General features: G+C 38.9%; 1 protein-coding gene across 5 annotated transcripts in view; it reads right to left on the bottom strand.

Moving 5' to 3' along the window:
• Window positions 1-17,500, bottom strand: part of Chd6 (chromodomain helicase DNA binding protein 6) — a 192,164-nt gene that overhangs the window by 152,779 nt on the left and 21,885 nt on the right. Inside the window, exon 2 of one of the 5 annotated variants that reach the window (XM_027423516.2) lies at window positions 16,331-16,559. The exons of 3 other annotated variants lie outside the window; for them this stretch is intronic. The gene's annotated coding sequence lies outside the window, so the exon portion shown is untranslated. Of the gene's footprint in view, window positions 1-8,037; window positions 8,126-16,330; window positions 16,560-17,500 lie in introns of those variants that run through there. One more of the 5 variants, XM_035446805.1, reaches the window with a different exon arrangement.

Here is a 17,500-nt window from a genome sequence, read left to right as displayed (position 1 = left end):
CCTCCTATTGGGTTGCTTTGCCTTAATAGAAGAGGAGGTGCCTACTGCATCTTGATAGACCATGCTGGTTGATACCCATGGGAGGTGTGCCCTTCTCTGAAGAGTAATGGAGGAGGAGGAGGAGGAGGAAGAAGAAGAAAAAGAGTGGATGGGGTGGGTGGGAGACTGGGAGGAGAGGAGGAAAGGAAAATTGTGGTTGGGATGTAAAAATCAACAAAATATTGTTTTAAAATGAAAAGACAGAAAAATTTAAAAAACAAGAAAAAGAGTCTCACTGTAATAATTTTGGTTGGTCCGGAACTCTCAAATCTGTGACTTCTCAAGCACTGGTATGTATCACCACACTCAGCCACAACAACAATTTTTAAAACCAAACATTCTAATAATATAATTCAAAGATTACTAATTTGATACTTACATGCTGAGGAATATTGTCTTTGTTTTCTCTAATTAGACCATTATACTTCTAAAAGAGCAGGAAACCACACTTATGAACAGTATTATAACACAGCAGTCTTGACTCTCAACCGTGGTGTTTTGGGCAGTATTTGAGGGCATTGTATTAAGTGACTGTGTGCACAGGGTGAAACGTGTGTTGTGTTCAGACCCATAGCTGCAGTGAGGCTGGCATGCAAATGCGCAGGTACTACCAGACACACCTTGGATTCATTATATATTTGACTCTGAATTAATCTATCATCATCCTATGGGTATGTGCATGTAGGTTCCAGATCCAGGAGACCAAAGGTGTTGGATACCTGAAGATGGAGTTCCAAGAGTTTGTGAGTCACCTAATGTAGGTGCTTGGATATAAACTCAAAACCTCTGTAGAAGCAGTATGTGTTCTTAAACAATGGGCCATCTCTAAGCCCCCAGAAACCTTCCTTCTACTGCTGCAATATTTTGGGAACCCTCCCCAACACACATTCAGTTACATAACCCAGTTTAAGAACTTGGGTTTTCAATCACAAAGAGGATCCAGTAGGTGAAAATTCCCTTAGCTCCACCCCCTCATGATCATTAGTGTTAATGACAACTGTTGACAGAATTTAGAATCACCTGGGAAATGGGCCTCATGCACGTCTGTGAGGAATTTCCTTATTACATTAACTGATGTAGTAACACCCATCTTAATTGTGGGTAGCATCTTTCCTCGGCAAGGAATCATGGACTGCAGAACATCGACAAATTGTGCACTAGCTTGCTTTCAGCCTTCTGTTTCCTGATTTGTGGATGTTATGTGACCACCAGTCTTCAAGCTCCTGCTTCCTTGATTTCCCTGGCATGATATACCTTGAACTGTCAGCTAGAATAAAAAGTAACTAAGACATAACCTATTTACCCTCCACAACACAAACTGGACAAGGTTATTTATGTTTCACTAGGCATGAAGCAATCTATAGGTGTTATTAAATATCAAGAATTTGAAGTATCAAAAAACAGTTTAAATCCAACCTCTGAGAGTGATTAGGCATGGAGTCCTTGATTATCAATGGTGACACCCACCTCAGAGGGTTTGGAGAATTAAAGAGGATGACAATCTATGATGTCTGCTACTCAGGGAATAAAAACTATATGGCAGCCATTAGTGCTGCCAACCCTTAAGGTCAGGGAGGGTGGTAGCACTCCTGAGGACCAGTCCCTGAGAGTCCACTCCTGACAAAGGTGATGGAGTGAAAAGGTGACGGAGTGAGACTCCAGGAAGATGCTTTGAAGTAGGTTGGAAAGAACGATAAAGGACCACAGTACAGTGACCACTAGAAGGGGAAGCTGAATTTTTAGAGGAGTTTTAAGATTTTAAAATGAATAATTGTTTAGCACAGATTCATTTATACCCCTTAGGCATATATTAAATATGAATTTAACAAATGATGGTGGTAAACAACTATTGGGATGGTAACACTCCATCTTCCAGGGAGGGGGCACTTCTGTTCTATAAAGTATTAAATTCAAGCTTACTACATGTATTATTTTGAAACAGCCACAGAGGCTGGTTATCAGCCCCTCAGTTACATTCATTTCCTTCTAGAGTCTCAGGGCCTGTTCAGAGATGGGTGCCTCTCCTGGTCTCTTTAGCAGGAACAGCACCTCCCCTTTCTCAGTCTCATCTTACTGTAATCCTGTTTCTTGATACTTGTTTCTCCCTGGCATTTTACTTTTGGGTTTTTTTGTTTGTTTGTTTGTTTTTAATGGAATGCCTGTTCTAGATATGAATGGTGGAACTTCCAATTCCAAGGCACACTTTTAATTTGTTCTCATTTATATTCATTCTTAAATTTTCTCCCTTCATCCTGTTCCATTTCTTGCTCTACTTGTGGGAAATCTCTTCAGTTTTATTTTACAACACTTCTTGGTTGTAATTTTTAAACATTTGGCTAATTTTTAAACATTCAGTAATGTATTTTTGTGCTCTGGTGTTTATTATATTCTAATCTTATTGTGTGAGCTAACTAATAGTGGAAGGGTGTTCAAATGACAAGTAGTCATTTTTGCCTTTCAAAGACGACCACATGATCTAGTAGGCATCCATTTGTGCAACTATAATATATCCAAACTGGTGTGAAGAGGCTTTTCTGCTTTTAAAGGTTTCCTTGTACTTGATCTCTGATTGAGTTGTATTTTGTATTAAAGGTAGCCTAGTTACAAATATACTGAGGGCTTAAACAATCTGTGAATATGCAGTGCTGGGATTAACTGTCTTGTACATGTTATGCAAGTATTCTACCACTGAGTGAGATCCCAAACCCTTGGGTTTTGATTTGGAATCTCTCTATGAAGCCTAGGCTGGACCATAACGCTCCATCCAACTGCCTCTGCATCTTGAATGCTAATCCCTGTCCCACCACATTGGCTTTTCCCCTACTCTCTACTCTTTCCCCTACTCCGTGATGGGGATGGACATTGGGTATTCTATAAGCTATATCAAGTAGCCCCACCTATTAGGATGTACAGTTCATATATTAGACTTTCTTGTGCATAATTTGGGGAGATCTTTGATGTTCTCTAATGGCCGTGGTCAGCAGTACCTGTAATCAGGGTCTCTCCCTACAGTTCTCCACTACTTGCCAGAGATAAGATAAGCTCATGACTACAGTCAGCAATTGTTTGTATCTGTAGGACTACAGGAGGACCAACAGGGCAAACACATCTGTTCTCACTGCTGCTGCGTATTTAGTAAATCAATAGAAACATTGACATCATACATGGATTTATCACAAGTGGAGTAAAGGGAAGATATCACTGAATGAGAAACTTCTGAGGCTTAGATTAAAAATCTACCCCTTCTACTGGATTAGTACCTAATTAGGAATGCTTGTCACTCGTGAGGAACCACTAGTGCTATCCCCATTTCCAAACTTTGACAGCCCTTGCAGGAAAGAATATGTTATTACCACCAACATTAACTTAAAACTCCACTCTTGGAGGTTGGAGAGATATCTGAGCAGTTAAGAGTACTCACTGCTCTTGCAGAGAGTACAAGTTTAGTTCCCAAGTACCTCACTGAGTGACTGAAACTGCCTGTAACTCCAGCTCCTGGGGACTCCTGTGCAGGCACCTACACTCATATACACACACCCAAACAGAGACACGCATACATGTAAATAATTAAAATAAATCTTAAAAACTACTCTTCAAAAGAAAAATGTTCAAAACATTCCATGTTAAATAAAAGCTTTGCTCTCCTGAAGGCAGATAGCATAAGCAACAGAGTCATGATTTTAATCCTCGTCTGTGAAAAAACCAGCAGTAAAGGTAGTATAAGAGGTTTGCTGTAGACCAACTGTGAATTGTAAGGTTCTTCTAACTGGATCAATGTCCTCAGGCTATTTAATTACTACTGACTTTATCCAGTGTTTTCTGTTGCTAGAATCCTTTTCTATAATCTATGACACAAGTGAATAGAAACATTTCAGTTGTATCAGACATGACACAGTGCATAGAAACTTCAGTAATGTCATGTTCACAGAATCAGAACTGAATGTGCACACAGTCAAATTTTTCATTTTTATTTTTTATTATGTGATGGACATGTGCATGTGAGTGCAGGTGCCCACAGGTCAGACAGGATTTCAAATCCCCTGGAGCTGGAATTACAGACTCTGACACACCAGATGTAGGTGATGGGAACTAAACTCAGGCACAGTGTGCACTTTTAATTACTAAGCCAACTCTTCAGCTCCACAGCCAAAAGTTTTAATGAGACCATTTGCATAATACATTTGAATAAATCTCAACTTCAAATCTCAGCTTGTTTCTTCAAAATAGTTCATGCTTGGTTGATCAATACTATAGACAGCACCAGAAATAACAAGACCCTTCCAGAGCTATCAAAATCACATCAGGGCATTTAAAACCTGTCTTTGCTTCCTTCCTATCTTTAGACTATATACCATAAAGCCAACTGGTGACAACCAGGAATGAATACATATGTACACAAAATTGAAGAAAACAGTCCACTGACAGCCAAGCCCACTCAAGATTTGGAGTCCCGAAAATTCAAGTGATAATCTCATGGGGAAGACAAAGGTTTTACAAATGACATTCTACAGTCAGCCTCTGAAGGACCTGTCAGTAACATGGTATCTTTGTCTCCTAACACTTTAATGCCTTCAGTAGAACAGTAACATCTATAGATTTGGAAGTGAAGTTATCTAAGTTCTGAATACAAGCATAATTTGGGCAATTTATCAAATCTTCCTGGGTCCGTTTCAATTACAGAATATGTATATAAAAACGACGTGGGTTTTTAAAAAGTTATTCTATTACATCAAAATAAGTCACCTATGCAAAGTAACTTCAACATGCCAGGGCATCGAAAATGATTTGAGATATTTCCTCTTGGCCTGACGGTAGTGGCGCACACCTTTAATCCCAGCACTCAGGAGGCAGAGGCAGGTGGATCTCTGTGAGTTCGAGACCAGCCTGGTCTACAAGAGCTAGTTCCAGGACAGCCTCCAAAGCTACACAGAGAAACTCTGCCTTGAAAAAAAAAAAAAAGGTATTTCCTCTTTGTGTTTACCAAGAAAGCATATAAAAATACAAAAATTTCTCAACTCCAAATATAAATTCTAAAAAGCTACTGGAGGCCCAAGATGACTCAGAAGGTAAAGGCATCTGTTGCCAAACCCAATGACCTGTGTCCATACACTGGAACTCTGATAATGGCTGGAAAGAGAGAACTAACTCATATAAATTGTCCCCTGACCTTCACTTACATGGTATAGTATGTACACACGTTGAAAAAAAAATAACTATTAGACATATTTTTAAGCATAGTTATAAAATAGAACTACTGATACACAGATGAACTCAAGTGTAACTATGCTGACTAAAAGAAACAATTAAAGAGTGTATACTCTGTGATTTCATTTATATGACATCCTGAGACAAAAGCTGAAAGCCCTGACTACATGGCTGGAAATTAAAAACACTCCAAGGAATATTTAGTAAATAGAAAACTACAGTTAGGACATGTGCAAAAGGTAGAACTGTGGCAGAGGATAGTTCCACTCCTGACTAGAGGGAGCAGGAAGCAATTAGGCCAGCTTGAAATAATTATTGTTCAGGAGGACACTAGAACACACCTCAGACAATATGCATGGATCTTTCCAATAACATTACACAAAAAGAAACTATTTTATACAAATTCATGTGATACCTAAACATGGATAAAGACTTGAGGGATGCAACTATAATTCTGTTTATTTAAATTCATAAAGCTTTCCATTATAATTTTGAATTTTCAACCATTGTTATAGAGCAGTTTATGGCAAGAAAATCTAACTGGTAGTGGTCCAAGACAACCAGAAACAAGGCAAATAAGTTAGCAGCAATTCTAACTAATTTGTACATATCCCAGTAGTAAAGCTTGGGTTTTCCCTATCTCTACAACTCTGCTACATTAAAATATAATTTCTAAAAACTCAAGGTTTTACCAAGTTGTCTTTGTTTAAAGAAAACAGATTCTGAATCTGACAAATTTCCTGAGTTTTACAGGTGAAATTCTGAGACCTACATATTTTCATATCTTTATCAAACCACCTATGCAAATCAAGGGAAATGCTTCACCTTGACATATTCAGACATAGCAGTTTCCCATAAGCTCTTCAACTTTGGGTCTTGGTGCCTAAGACCTGCTGTTTAGTAGATGACAAGAACAATTAAACTCTAAATTTTTAAAGATGAAAAACATTTCTCAAGTCTCCTTCATTCCCAATTCCTCCTTTCCTGAAACCTACAGAGTTCTGAGGTTAAGGGGCAAACATGATACAAGGTGCTCCATGATGGAAAGCTATGACAAAGTCAAGCAGAGTGGTGGGTGAGTGCCTATGATCTCAGAAAAAGCAGAAGAGGTGTCACAGGTTCCAGGACAGAACCTCCACCTCCCCCCAAACACACACTCAAAAAAAGTTCTGGCAGAAGCAAATAAAGACAGCTTTGGGAGGAGGGTGAGGGAGCAGCTAAACAGAAGTTTGAAAAACAAAAAGCATTTGTTTCTCCAAATCTAAAAGCAGAAACTATCGGCAATATGACCATACTTCAGAGGACAAACCACTAAAATCTCCTAATTCCACCCCTACATTACATGTAACTCATTTAAATTGCATCCATATTAGTACAGATTGGTTTAAAGTCATAGCATACTTGCAAATAAAATATATTAGAACTACTGACTCCCAACACCTAAATAATTATTTAGACATAACAATCAACAAGGTTTCAGATTGACACAAAACACTATCTTTTGGGACAACAGTTCTAGTAACCTCAGCAGAAACCCCACATTTCTGGCACCTCCAACACCCTGGGATTCCCCACTGCAATTCAGGTTTCACTTCCACAGCTTCATACATATGTCTTGTCAGGGACTTCCCCATGGGAATCCGACACAACTACACACTTCCTGGCTTCTTAGACTTTCCTTACCAACGCTGGTGCAAGCCTCTAAGACTCAGTAACTCTTACATTCTACATGCCTACAAACTGACCACCACATAGATGACACCAGGTCCTGACACCAGCTTGAGCCAAGTTCAGCCCCTTTGGACCATGGTTATAATAGCCCCTGATTGTCTAGGCAGCTAAACCTGGGGGAACATTTCCCTAGGCCACCCTTCTGAATAGAGTACCCTAGGAACCCTTACTTTTTAAAGCAAAGTCTTTAAAAACGAATTTTCCATCCTGGGAGTCTAGGTGAGTAAGGCCATGCCCTATTCCTGGAGGTTCCTCAAAGCACCCTTTCTGCAGCCCCAGTAGAGTGTGGCTTCTCTTTTAGAACACTAGACTATTTAGCAACTACTTTTGTCAGCAACTTCAGGGTGCTGCTTTCCTGGCCATCTAGGCATTTTCATATCTTTCTGCATCGGTTTTTCTTCCAATTCTCACTGTACCTGGCTAAAAGCAGCCAGTAACAGCCACAACAATGCCATGCTATTCTGAAATTTCCACTGCCAAATTAATCCTTGAATTTATCCTCACTCAAAATTTCAGGGCAGGGAGGGGCAAAATAAAATATACTAGAATTTAGCAAGAATGAACTCTAGTTCAATTCCCAACAGAACTGTTATAAGCTAGGCCTTCACTGGCCACAGTTCTATAAGCATTCTGATTATCTGAACTCCCAGCAGAATCTTCCATTAAGCTCTGCTGATAGCATTCAAGAGCTTTCCTAGTTTGTATTTCCAAAAATTGCTCTAGGAAAAAAAAAAAAAAAAAAAAAAAAAACATCTGCAGGCTAAAGAACCACATGGTCAGGTCTAGTCACAGTGACTATTCCACTTTTCTGGTACCAGTTTTCCTATGTCAGTCACTTTGCATCCACGTAACCACAAAGCCTGATAGAAACTAAGGAATGACTTATTTTGACTCCTGGTTTCCATCTCTGAAAGCATCCCAAGGGTTCCGTGCCAGGGAAGGCAGGCATGATAGAGTAGCACCAAGGGTAAGGTGCAACAGACGCTTGCACAACACAGAGCATGAAGCGGAGAGAGGGGTAAAACCAAGGAAACATTCAAAGGCTTGCCCCTATTTACTTACTTTGCTAGCTGCTTCACCTCCTGAAAGTTCCACTGCCTCCCCAAGCAGCACCAAGAGCTGAGAACCAAACATTCAAAACCTGAGTGTGTCTGGACCATCTGATTCAGACTGTAACAAGGATAACTGTGTGACTACAAAAAAAAAAAAAAAATCTCTGAAGTTGCTACTCAAGAGTTAACAAGAACAACAACAGTCGGGGGTTGGGGAAAAGGCTCAAGGAGGACTTGCTGTGCAAATGTGAGGGTGAGAGTTCAAATGCCCAGCCTGTGCCTTGAAAATAGTCCCACAGGCAGTCACAGCCAATGGAGAGTTGGTTTTGCTAGATATGCATGATGAGAACCAAGGAGGTGCATTTATGGAGAAAAAACTAGTTGTATTTTCATAGTTTTCAGTTTTTATAGACACACAAAGATCTGTTTTTTTTTGAGATGTGGGTCATGCTATAGGACCTGGCTGACTCTGAAGTTGAGATCTTCCTGCCTCAGCCTCCCAAATATGAGGATTAAAGTATGCAAAAATGTTGCCCAGATAAATATACCATTTTACCAATCATCTTTTAAAGTCTTCTCTCTTGAGTCTCATGGCTTTCTCATGAGCTTACTAAATAAGTAGTCACATCATGTTAATATTTGGAGGTCATTCTTTTCAGTTTGCTGTCTCATATCTTCCTTTATGCTCTCTAACAAAGAAGCTCTGCTTCCTCAACTATGAAATAAAGGCTTAAAATTTCCTCAGGTTCCTTTCCTGAAGAGGCTGCATGCCCTATAATTGTAAGCCCTATAATTCTATAGCCTCAGTCCTTAAAAACATATGTAGAAAAAGAAACCTCTGTAAACAAATCCTCCACAGAAACAGGAACATGTTCCCCTTTTAACTAAGTTCTTTCTCTGGGTACATAGGTAGACAGGTAGGTAACGGATAGAGAGAAGGAAAAAAAAAAAAACAACAAATGGATTGTTTTCTCCAACAAGATTTCCTGAGAAAGGAGACTGCACAGAAACTGGAGGATGACTCAGGAAATCCACAACTGTCAGAAGTAAAAACAGCCTTAGCAAAACATGTCAAGTACTTACAGTCTCCACATTGAGGAAAAATTAACTGAAATAATTATTGTCAAAATTACAGCCTAAGTACAATTAAATATATTTTTAAGCCCACCCCATGTAGCACAGCTACAGATCAATCCCACAAAGTCTTCCTGGTTAAATGTTCCCATGCATACACACTGTGGAAAACACACAAGCCCACCTCCTTCACCATCAGACTGAGGAGGCTTCCTTGTCTTTTTCTGTAGTTCACATCCCTATCAATGACTACCATCTGTTCAAATCAACAGATTAGCGAGACAGTTCAGATTTTGGGTGATTTGTAATTTTCTTATCCACACAGCTTAACCTTTTATCAAATCAATACAAAGCAAGCATAATTCAAATAAACCATAAAGCTTTAAAAGGCAGTAACAACTCTGTAATAAAATACACCTACCCAAATTATTCACTATTCACACCCAAATTAACATTTCATAGTGATAAAGTAAAAACAGAATCACATCTACAAAAGAAGAGAAAAGGATTGCTTATGTTTGTTAAAATATGAGAACATTACTTTGACAACAATACACATAGATAAATCAAACAACCACTAAGTCAGGTTGTCCTCACCCCCATACTGACATCATAGCATACATGTCTGTCATGCATTATTTGTTTACACTGTGTGAAGATGTGTCACTGTGATTGGTTAATAAAGAGCTGAATGGCCAATGATTAGGCAGGATTTCCAGGGAGAGAAAACTATGGGAAAAAGAGGCAGGAACATCACCAGCAAGACTCTGAAGAAGTTGTACATCCGATAAAGAACAGAAGTAACCAAGCCACATGACAGAATGTAGATTAATAACGACAGGCTAATTTAAGTTATAAGAGCTAGTTGGGAAAAGTCTAAGCTAAGACCATGTTTTCATAATTAATATTAAGTCTCAATGTCATTATTTGGAGGCTGGCAATACAAAGATAATCCAACAAGACAGCTTACTGCACATGCCCACATACACATGTGCTATATCTGTAGCTATTAAGATACTAGCTATAGACAGCTCAGGATGGTAGCACATTGTACAATCCCACCACTGGTTAGTTGAGTTCCGGGCTGCTGTGGCTACTTACAGGGATTCTGTCTTGAAAAATTAAAACAAAAATAACAAGACACTAGCCACTGGGCTGGAGAGAGGCTTGCTGATTAAGATCATGTGCTACTTCCAGAGGGCTCACAGCCACTTCTAACTGCAGATCTGGGACGTCCAAGACCTCTGGCTGCTGTGGGCATCTGTACTCCTGTGCACATACTCCCACACAGACATACATAATTAAAAATAATAAAAGAATAATATCTATCTGTAGGCCTTCTGCTACAAAGATGTGTCCTAAGATCTACCTCCATGGCTGTGTGCAGAGCAACTACTTTATGAAGACAAACAGGGTTCAGAGGCTGTGGGATACAGACTCAAGCTGTTTGCCAGGGTTCTCATGGTCCTTCCACCTTTGAATTTTAAAAATAATGAATGACTATAAAAATAACCCTACTTCTAAATCATCATGCTTATCAGTAATGTGGGGGAAGAGTAACACAGTGTTAAGACCAGGATATACAAGCAAAACCCCAGTCTCCACAACAAATAAATTGCATTAATCTCTAAAAGGGGGAGGTTATCATCAATTTAAAAACAAAACAAAAAAACTGCAGAGATGTGCCAATCAATCAAATGCTTTCTGTGAACCTTATTTTGACTCAAAGAATTAGCTTTGTTTGGAAATAGCCATGTTTGGAAAGCAAAAATGAAGAAAAAATTCAGTTTAGATAATAGTAAGAGATTAGGGTTAATTTTGTAGGGTATGACAGTATGATTTTCTATAAAGTCACACCTGACAGATGTGCACACTAAACAATTAATAGGTGAATGATAGGTTGATGGAACCTACCATTTGAGGACAGATAAAAATAAATGGCAAAATTCACTGTATTATTCTACTGCTATGCCATTTAAATTTTCCTTAAATTAAAAATATTCTTAAGGAAATGTTCTTAAGGACTAAAGAAAGGATAAGAATCTAAACCCCTAAATTTGGCCACCATCCAACAGGTATGCACAACTACAGGGAGAGTAGGTATGTAAGTCAACAAGAGGTTCATGCTAATGGCCTTCATCAACTACAGGAGAGGCTCTGGGTGAGCTTTTTGTCAATGGAGAAGAATAGTGCCACCAAGCCAGCAGTCTTAACAAAACAAATCTCTCCCAACCTCTATCCAGATAAGTTATTCAGGAAACTGAACTAAGACATGTTAGTTTTAAACACACCATATGTTAAGTTTATTTCCAAGTCTTTAGAAGTTCATCTCTGTGCTGTTCAAATTTCTCCAATAGTCATATAAATAAATATAACTTTACAAAGTTGAAGGAATCACCTTTTGTACAGTAAAAATACCACCATGGTTAAAAAATAAAAGCAAATTAAATAAACCAATTGCTGCTTCATGTCCACTGATCTCCACTTAGCAGAGGCTTTTCAGTATGACCTCATACTAGGTGCTGCTAGAGTTGGAGCATTAACTGACTGTATCACAAAATTGCAGGTCAAATACAATACTTATTTTTCTTTCAAAACTTCACGTAATAGTAGTCTACTGCACTTATACAATACTAGAGGGCACCACTCAAATGCTTTAACCACTATTAAAATACAGATTAGTTCAATAATCCTGGCACCAAGGAATCTCTCATCAAGTAAGGAAAATAATGAATCCAAAATATTTTACCTTGCAAAACTCCTGTCTGCCATATACTTCGAATATCTTTTATCAACCTATTGTCCCCTATTCTTGGCTCTTCTATGCTGTTTATAACTTGAACACAATTTAGTTAGTGATGGAGGTAAACAGAGAACCTATAAAATCAAACACATGATGCTTAGAGAATGACTACAGCATTAACATGTAACAGAAAATAAACTATACACTAATATATATTTGATTGAAGGGAAAGTCACCTGGGGATCAAGTTCTCTTGGGTATCTGTTTTGCTGTTGTTGTTTGAGATCTTAGTCTTTTAGGAACAGGATAGATTATTCTATCCCAGAAACAGAAAGGAACATTACCACCAGCAAGGTAGAATTAATTAGCTCAGATCCCTCTGCCTTTAATATTATAAGCAAAGGTGTTACTTCCTTAATTAATACAGAAGTAGCTATATTTATCCACACTAAGATTTAGATGGTGTTCAGTTATTAAAAGCTCTTCTACTTAAAGAACTTGGCTTCTAAGAATCTGAGGTTGGATTTGCCTTTCTAACATTTATTGTTAACAGTTAAAATGCCAGAAGGCAGCAAACTTTACTGTCCATAATAATCTCACAAGATAGGAACTATTACAAGCTTAATTAAACCAAAGAAAGAAAGGACTGGAAGATCAAGCACCCCCTAACCACACACCCCCCCACCTTGCTAGCTAGGCAAGTGGCACACATCTCTAATTCCTGCACTAAGGTGTCAGAAGCAGGAGGATCAGGAGTTCAAGGCTATGGGCTACATGGAGACCTTGTCACATCACACACACCCCCCTCTCTCTCTCTCTTACACACACACACACACACACACACACACACACACACACACACACACGCACGCACACACGGCTGTGATGTTAATTTTGGTTGTCAAATTGACTACATCTGAAATCAACTAAGATCCAAGCAGCTAGGCATGCCTGTGAAGGATTTTCTTGATTAAATCATATGTGGTAGAAAGAACCACCCTCAATCTGGGCTACACCTTTTGATGGCACCAAACATAAAAAATCATGGAAGAGGAAGCTTTTACATTTGTCTGCTTGCTCCCACCCTTGCTGGCTAGTTCATCTATCCTGCTGCTGAGATCTCCAGTTGGTGCAACTACCTTGGCCTTTCTGTCAGGAGACAGCCACTGGACTACCTGGACCACACCCTGTAAGCTATTTTAATAAATTGATTCTGTTCCTTTAAAGAACCCTAATTCAGTACCTAAGCTAGGATGTAAATACAGATAGTATGGTTCTGTATATATACTATAACATGAGCATGTGTCTTCCATAACAGAACAATGTTACCATCATCACCACTAGAAATTTTAAGAAGAAAATAGAAAAAAGTAAAATCATTAGCAACATACTGTATATATAGCAAAGAAGACTCCATAAATGATTTTAAAGTGCCACTTACTACTGTACCCAAAACATACCTAAATAAATTCTTAAGTAATTGTAATCATAGCCTTAAAATTGTTATAAGCAAATTTTAAGCTGTCCAGGTTCATCTCTAAACCATCACAATAAGCTGACCTATTTTTTCCCAATCCTTTGTTTTGGGAACAGATACAGAAGGTTAAGAATGAGTCAGATTTTCTTTTTTTTTAGAGGTCTCTTCTCTCAGACTTTCCTATGAAAGAGGCTGGGACTTCTTGCTAAAAGGCTGGAATCTTTGAGGAAAGAAACAACAATGGAATGCAGCCCCTGAAAATTCAAAGCACGTGAAAGTAATGTTAAAAGAAAGTGCTCAGCCTGGAACCTGACAAGTTTTAATGCCCAGTGTCTAGGGTACATGATACTCTTAACAATGTAGAAAAGACTGTATTACCACACCTTTTCTATATTCATGCCCTTCATTATTGAGGGAACTCTCTCCTTCCAGCACACCTCTTGCTTTATCTAGTTGGACAAAAAAGCCAATCACAGAAGCCAATGCCTAAACATGCTAACAACAAGAACATGACATCACTAGAGATAAAGGTACTTGTTGGACAAAACATTCTCTTACATTTGAAATAGAATGTACTAAGTATGAGTAGAAAGGAGAGATGCTATAAGGCTGATTTAAGTCTGAAAAAGCTATGCAAGGCCTTGTGTGCAGTATGGATAAGTTAAACATACAGACCAATAGGTAGCCAGTGAATGAGAAAAAGGAAATCATAGGAATTTTTGGCAAATGTCAAAATGCTAAAAACCATCTAAGAAAATCTGCTTACTAAAGCCCTTGGATCTGTCCTGTCCCCCACAGGATGATGGTATTAATCATCTATTTTCATAAATAATGCTGGAAGCCAGATGTTGGTGGCCCACACCTTTAATCCCAACACTCGGGAGGCAGAGGCAAGTGGATCTCTGTGAGTTCGAGACCAGCCTGGTATACAAGACCAGGACAGCCTCCAAAAGCCACAGAGAAACCCTGTGGCTTGAAAAACCAAATAATAATAATAATAATAATAATAATAATAATAATAATAATGCTGGAAAACAGACCACAACATCTCAGTTGTATACAAATAAAAACATGGCATTCACTTAGTTTCACTTGATTGAGTTAGGTTAGTGCTGCTGAAAGCTGTCTGTCATAGTCTGTGTTCTGTGGTCTCACAATGAGACCCGGGGCTGTAGTTACTGTCTTTTCTTGGTAACAACCAAGGCACTGAAGAACAAACCTGTTGGACAAACACACCACACAACTCTGCCTTATCCTATCCACAAACATAGCTCTAGGTCACAGTAAATCAAATGCCCAAGCCCAAAATCAAGGAACAGAATTCAATATAGGAAACAACCCCAAAAGAATGAAGAAGAATGTGATCTACTATTTCACCTCATACCACTTTTCAAAGTAAGCAAGGTTTAATCCCTGTTCCTTGAAACCAAAAGAATCAAACTAAACTGCAGTGTTTTAAATACCCTGAACTAACTCCTACTTTCTGATATGACACTATCTATGGCCCTGAAAATGCAGGCTATGAACTATATATACATATCTATTTAAACAACAAAATAAACAAAAACACAAAAAACTTCTAAGTGAAATGGTATTCAGATAGGGATAAACCAAGCAAGTATTTCGACCAGAAAGCTATTCTGAACATTCTGTCAAGGAAGTCAATTAGTCTCCTGTGGTGCAATGAATCATGCGACCCCTAAAACCAAGGCTTTTTGAGAACTCTAAGCACCTTTACGGTAAAAACAAACAAGAACACTTTGAGTGGGATTTGCTATCTAGTTTTTGAACAAGAAAAAAGTCATGAACACTGCTCCCCATACATACACCCAAGAAAAAAGAGGATAAAGTCAAAGTGAGGTGCAGGGTAGAATAAAATGGTTAAAAAACAAAATAGTACAATTCAGAAAGCTAAGATAATTTTCCAAGAAGACAAGGAATGTTTACTGTCTTAAACAGAGAGACTTTTAAGGAAGATATTGTTTATTCAAAGAAAAAATATTCTGAGTATATTTTGAAGTATGAGCTATTCCAAATGAGCTTACTCCTTTCTACAACAATTAGCAAAGATTCACTAGTATCTGCTAAAGGAATCTCGTTCCTCAATAAACTGCCAAGCAAGTTAATTAAAGACAACACAAATGTACACAACAACAGAGAATTAGACCTACCTTGAACTGTTGGTTTAAAGAGTTTAAAATACATCTAAACCCAGACTGTCCTGGCAAAAATCTAATTCAGGTTTAAAATTAGGCCTCAATTAAGAGAACACAAAGGCAATAGAACAGCCTTGGCACAAGAAGGATGCAGTAGTAGAACACCTGAATGCCACAGTTTCCCAAGAGTACTCAATGTGAGCCAACACATCACAAAAACTCACAGGTTCTCTTCATCAGAAGCTGTAAATTTCTAATTCCAGAAGTTTTCTTTTCTTTTCTTTCTTTTTTTCCGAAACCAGACCTTTTTATGACTGACTGAAATCTTGAAGATGAACTGGATCTACCAGCACCTCTATTATAAACACCATGAGAACAACCATTCCAGAAAATGAAGATGGCTTGTGCTTGGGTTCCTTAATGTCTTATCTGCTACCCGGTAACTCCATGAGTTACAAACAACTGCAACTTCTCCAAGTTCACAATATATATATACTCCCTTTATCTCCAATGGAAACAACTTAAGAAGTGACTACATTTAAAAAAAAAAAAAGAAAAAAAAACTTGCATACTCTTTATTTCTCTTCTTTTACTAAAACAGAACTGCCTCCTGGATGGCAGAAACCCCCTGACTCCTAAACGTCTTTGTAGCAACTCAAACCCAAAATCAAAATATCTTACAGTCCACAGAAACCGTTTCTTGCCCCAAAGAGATGCAGGCTGAGATGATCTACTTTAAAAGCTGTGTACTCAACTGTTTTGATAAGGAGACTGCCCAAAGAAAGGAGTTTCCCTGATGAAAGGGATGTGGTGTGCTGGCTCAACCAGACTGTTAGTTAAGTTAGGAAATTACCTCACTTGAGGTGCCCACCCAAGCCTTCAGCCTTCATGTTCTGTTCTTCTCAGGGTATTGAGGGTTTGTGAGAACAGTCCTGAGCCACTAGGAACTGAACCACAAACTCAGGGATGATGCTTACGAGTGGGCCCAGCACTACAGGGGCACACAGACTGGCCACAACACTGCCACCTTCCTGCTTCTTCTCCATTAGCCTCCAATAGTCCAACACTCCTCATGGCAGGTTCTGAAAGACAGACAGTATGGAGCTGATACATATCTTCCCCCAAATGCCTAGGTTGAAATACTAGTCCCCATAACTTCAAAGTGTGGCTGCAGAACCATGACAGGGTCATTGTTAAAGAGTCAATTAGGTAAAAATGGGTCATTTGGTCCATCCTTATCCAATCTAACTGGTGTTCTTATACACAGAGGAGGAGGTTTGAACACAGACTCAAACAAGAAAAAAACCTGAGAAAACAAGCAAGAAACAGTTCAATCCAAGACAGACTTTCTACAAAACCAACGCTGCCAACAGACACCTTGATCTCAGATTTCAGAACCACCAGAGTTGTGAGCCATCCAGCCTGTGGCGTTTTGTTATGGCAGCCCTGGCAAAGTGATGCAACAGAGAACATATTTTGCTATAAAATCTAGTGAGTGGGAGAAGAAATGCTACCCATAAATCCAATCTTAGGGGATTTTTAATGCCTTACAGAACATCAAGACATCTCAGTTACTGGAGGGGAAAATGTTATTTTGTCCTCCACAGCAGCACTGCCGGAACTCTGTCCTCTGCTCCAGTGACACCCATACTCACTTCTACCTCTGCACTGTATGTCAGGGCCATATCTGAGGCTGCCTATGGCTCCCTTATGGGTGAAAGACAAACTGATATACTGATGCTTTCTTCAAAATTTCTTCCAATTGTGACATTTCTGGCATTGTTATAATTCTAATCACTTCCTGCCAGTCTCTGAAGACACACTACTGTTGCATACAGTCCACCTGTGCAGGAGTGATCACCCTTGGGTGGCCTGGAGACTTCCTCCCGACTCTGTTGAGAGAAACTTCTACTCCAGAAGGTCTGCAGAACACCATTGTTATGCCTAAAAGTTGATCAACATCTCATTACTGTAATTGTTTGTGGAAGGAAGGGTGTGTCTCCTCGGTTAACACCTGTATACA

The sequence above is a fragment of the Cricetulus griseus genome, chromosome 6 (genome assembly GCF_003668045.3).
Source record: "Cricetulus griseus strain 17A/GY chromosome 6, alternate assembly CriGri-PICRH-1.0, whole genome shotgun sequence".
Taxonomy (NCBI): Eukaryota; Metazoa; Chordata; class Mammalia; order Rodentia; family Cricetidae; genus Cricetulus; species Cricetulus griseus.
This window is presented reverse-complemented; position numbering and strand designations above follow the sequence as displayed.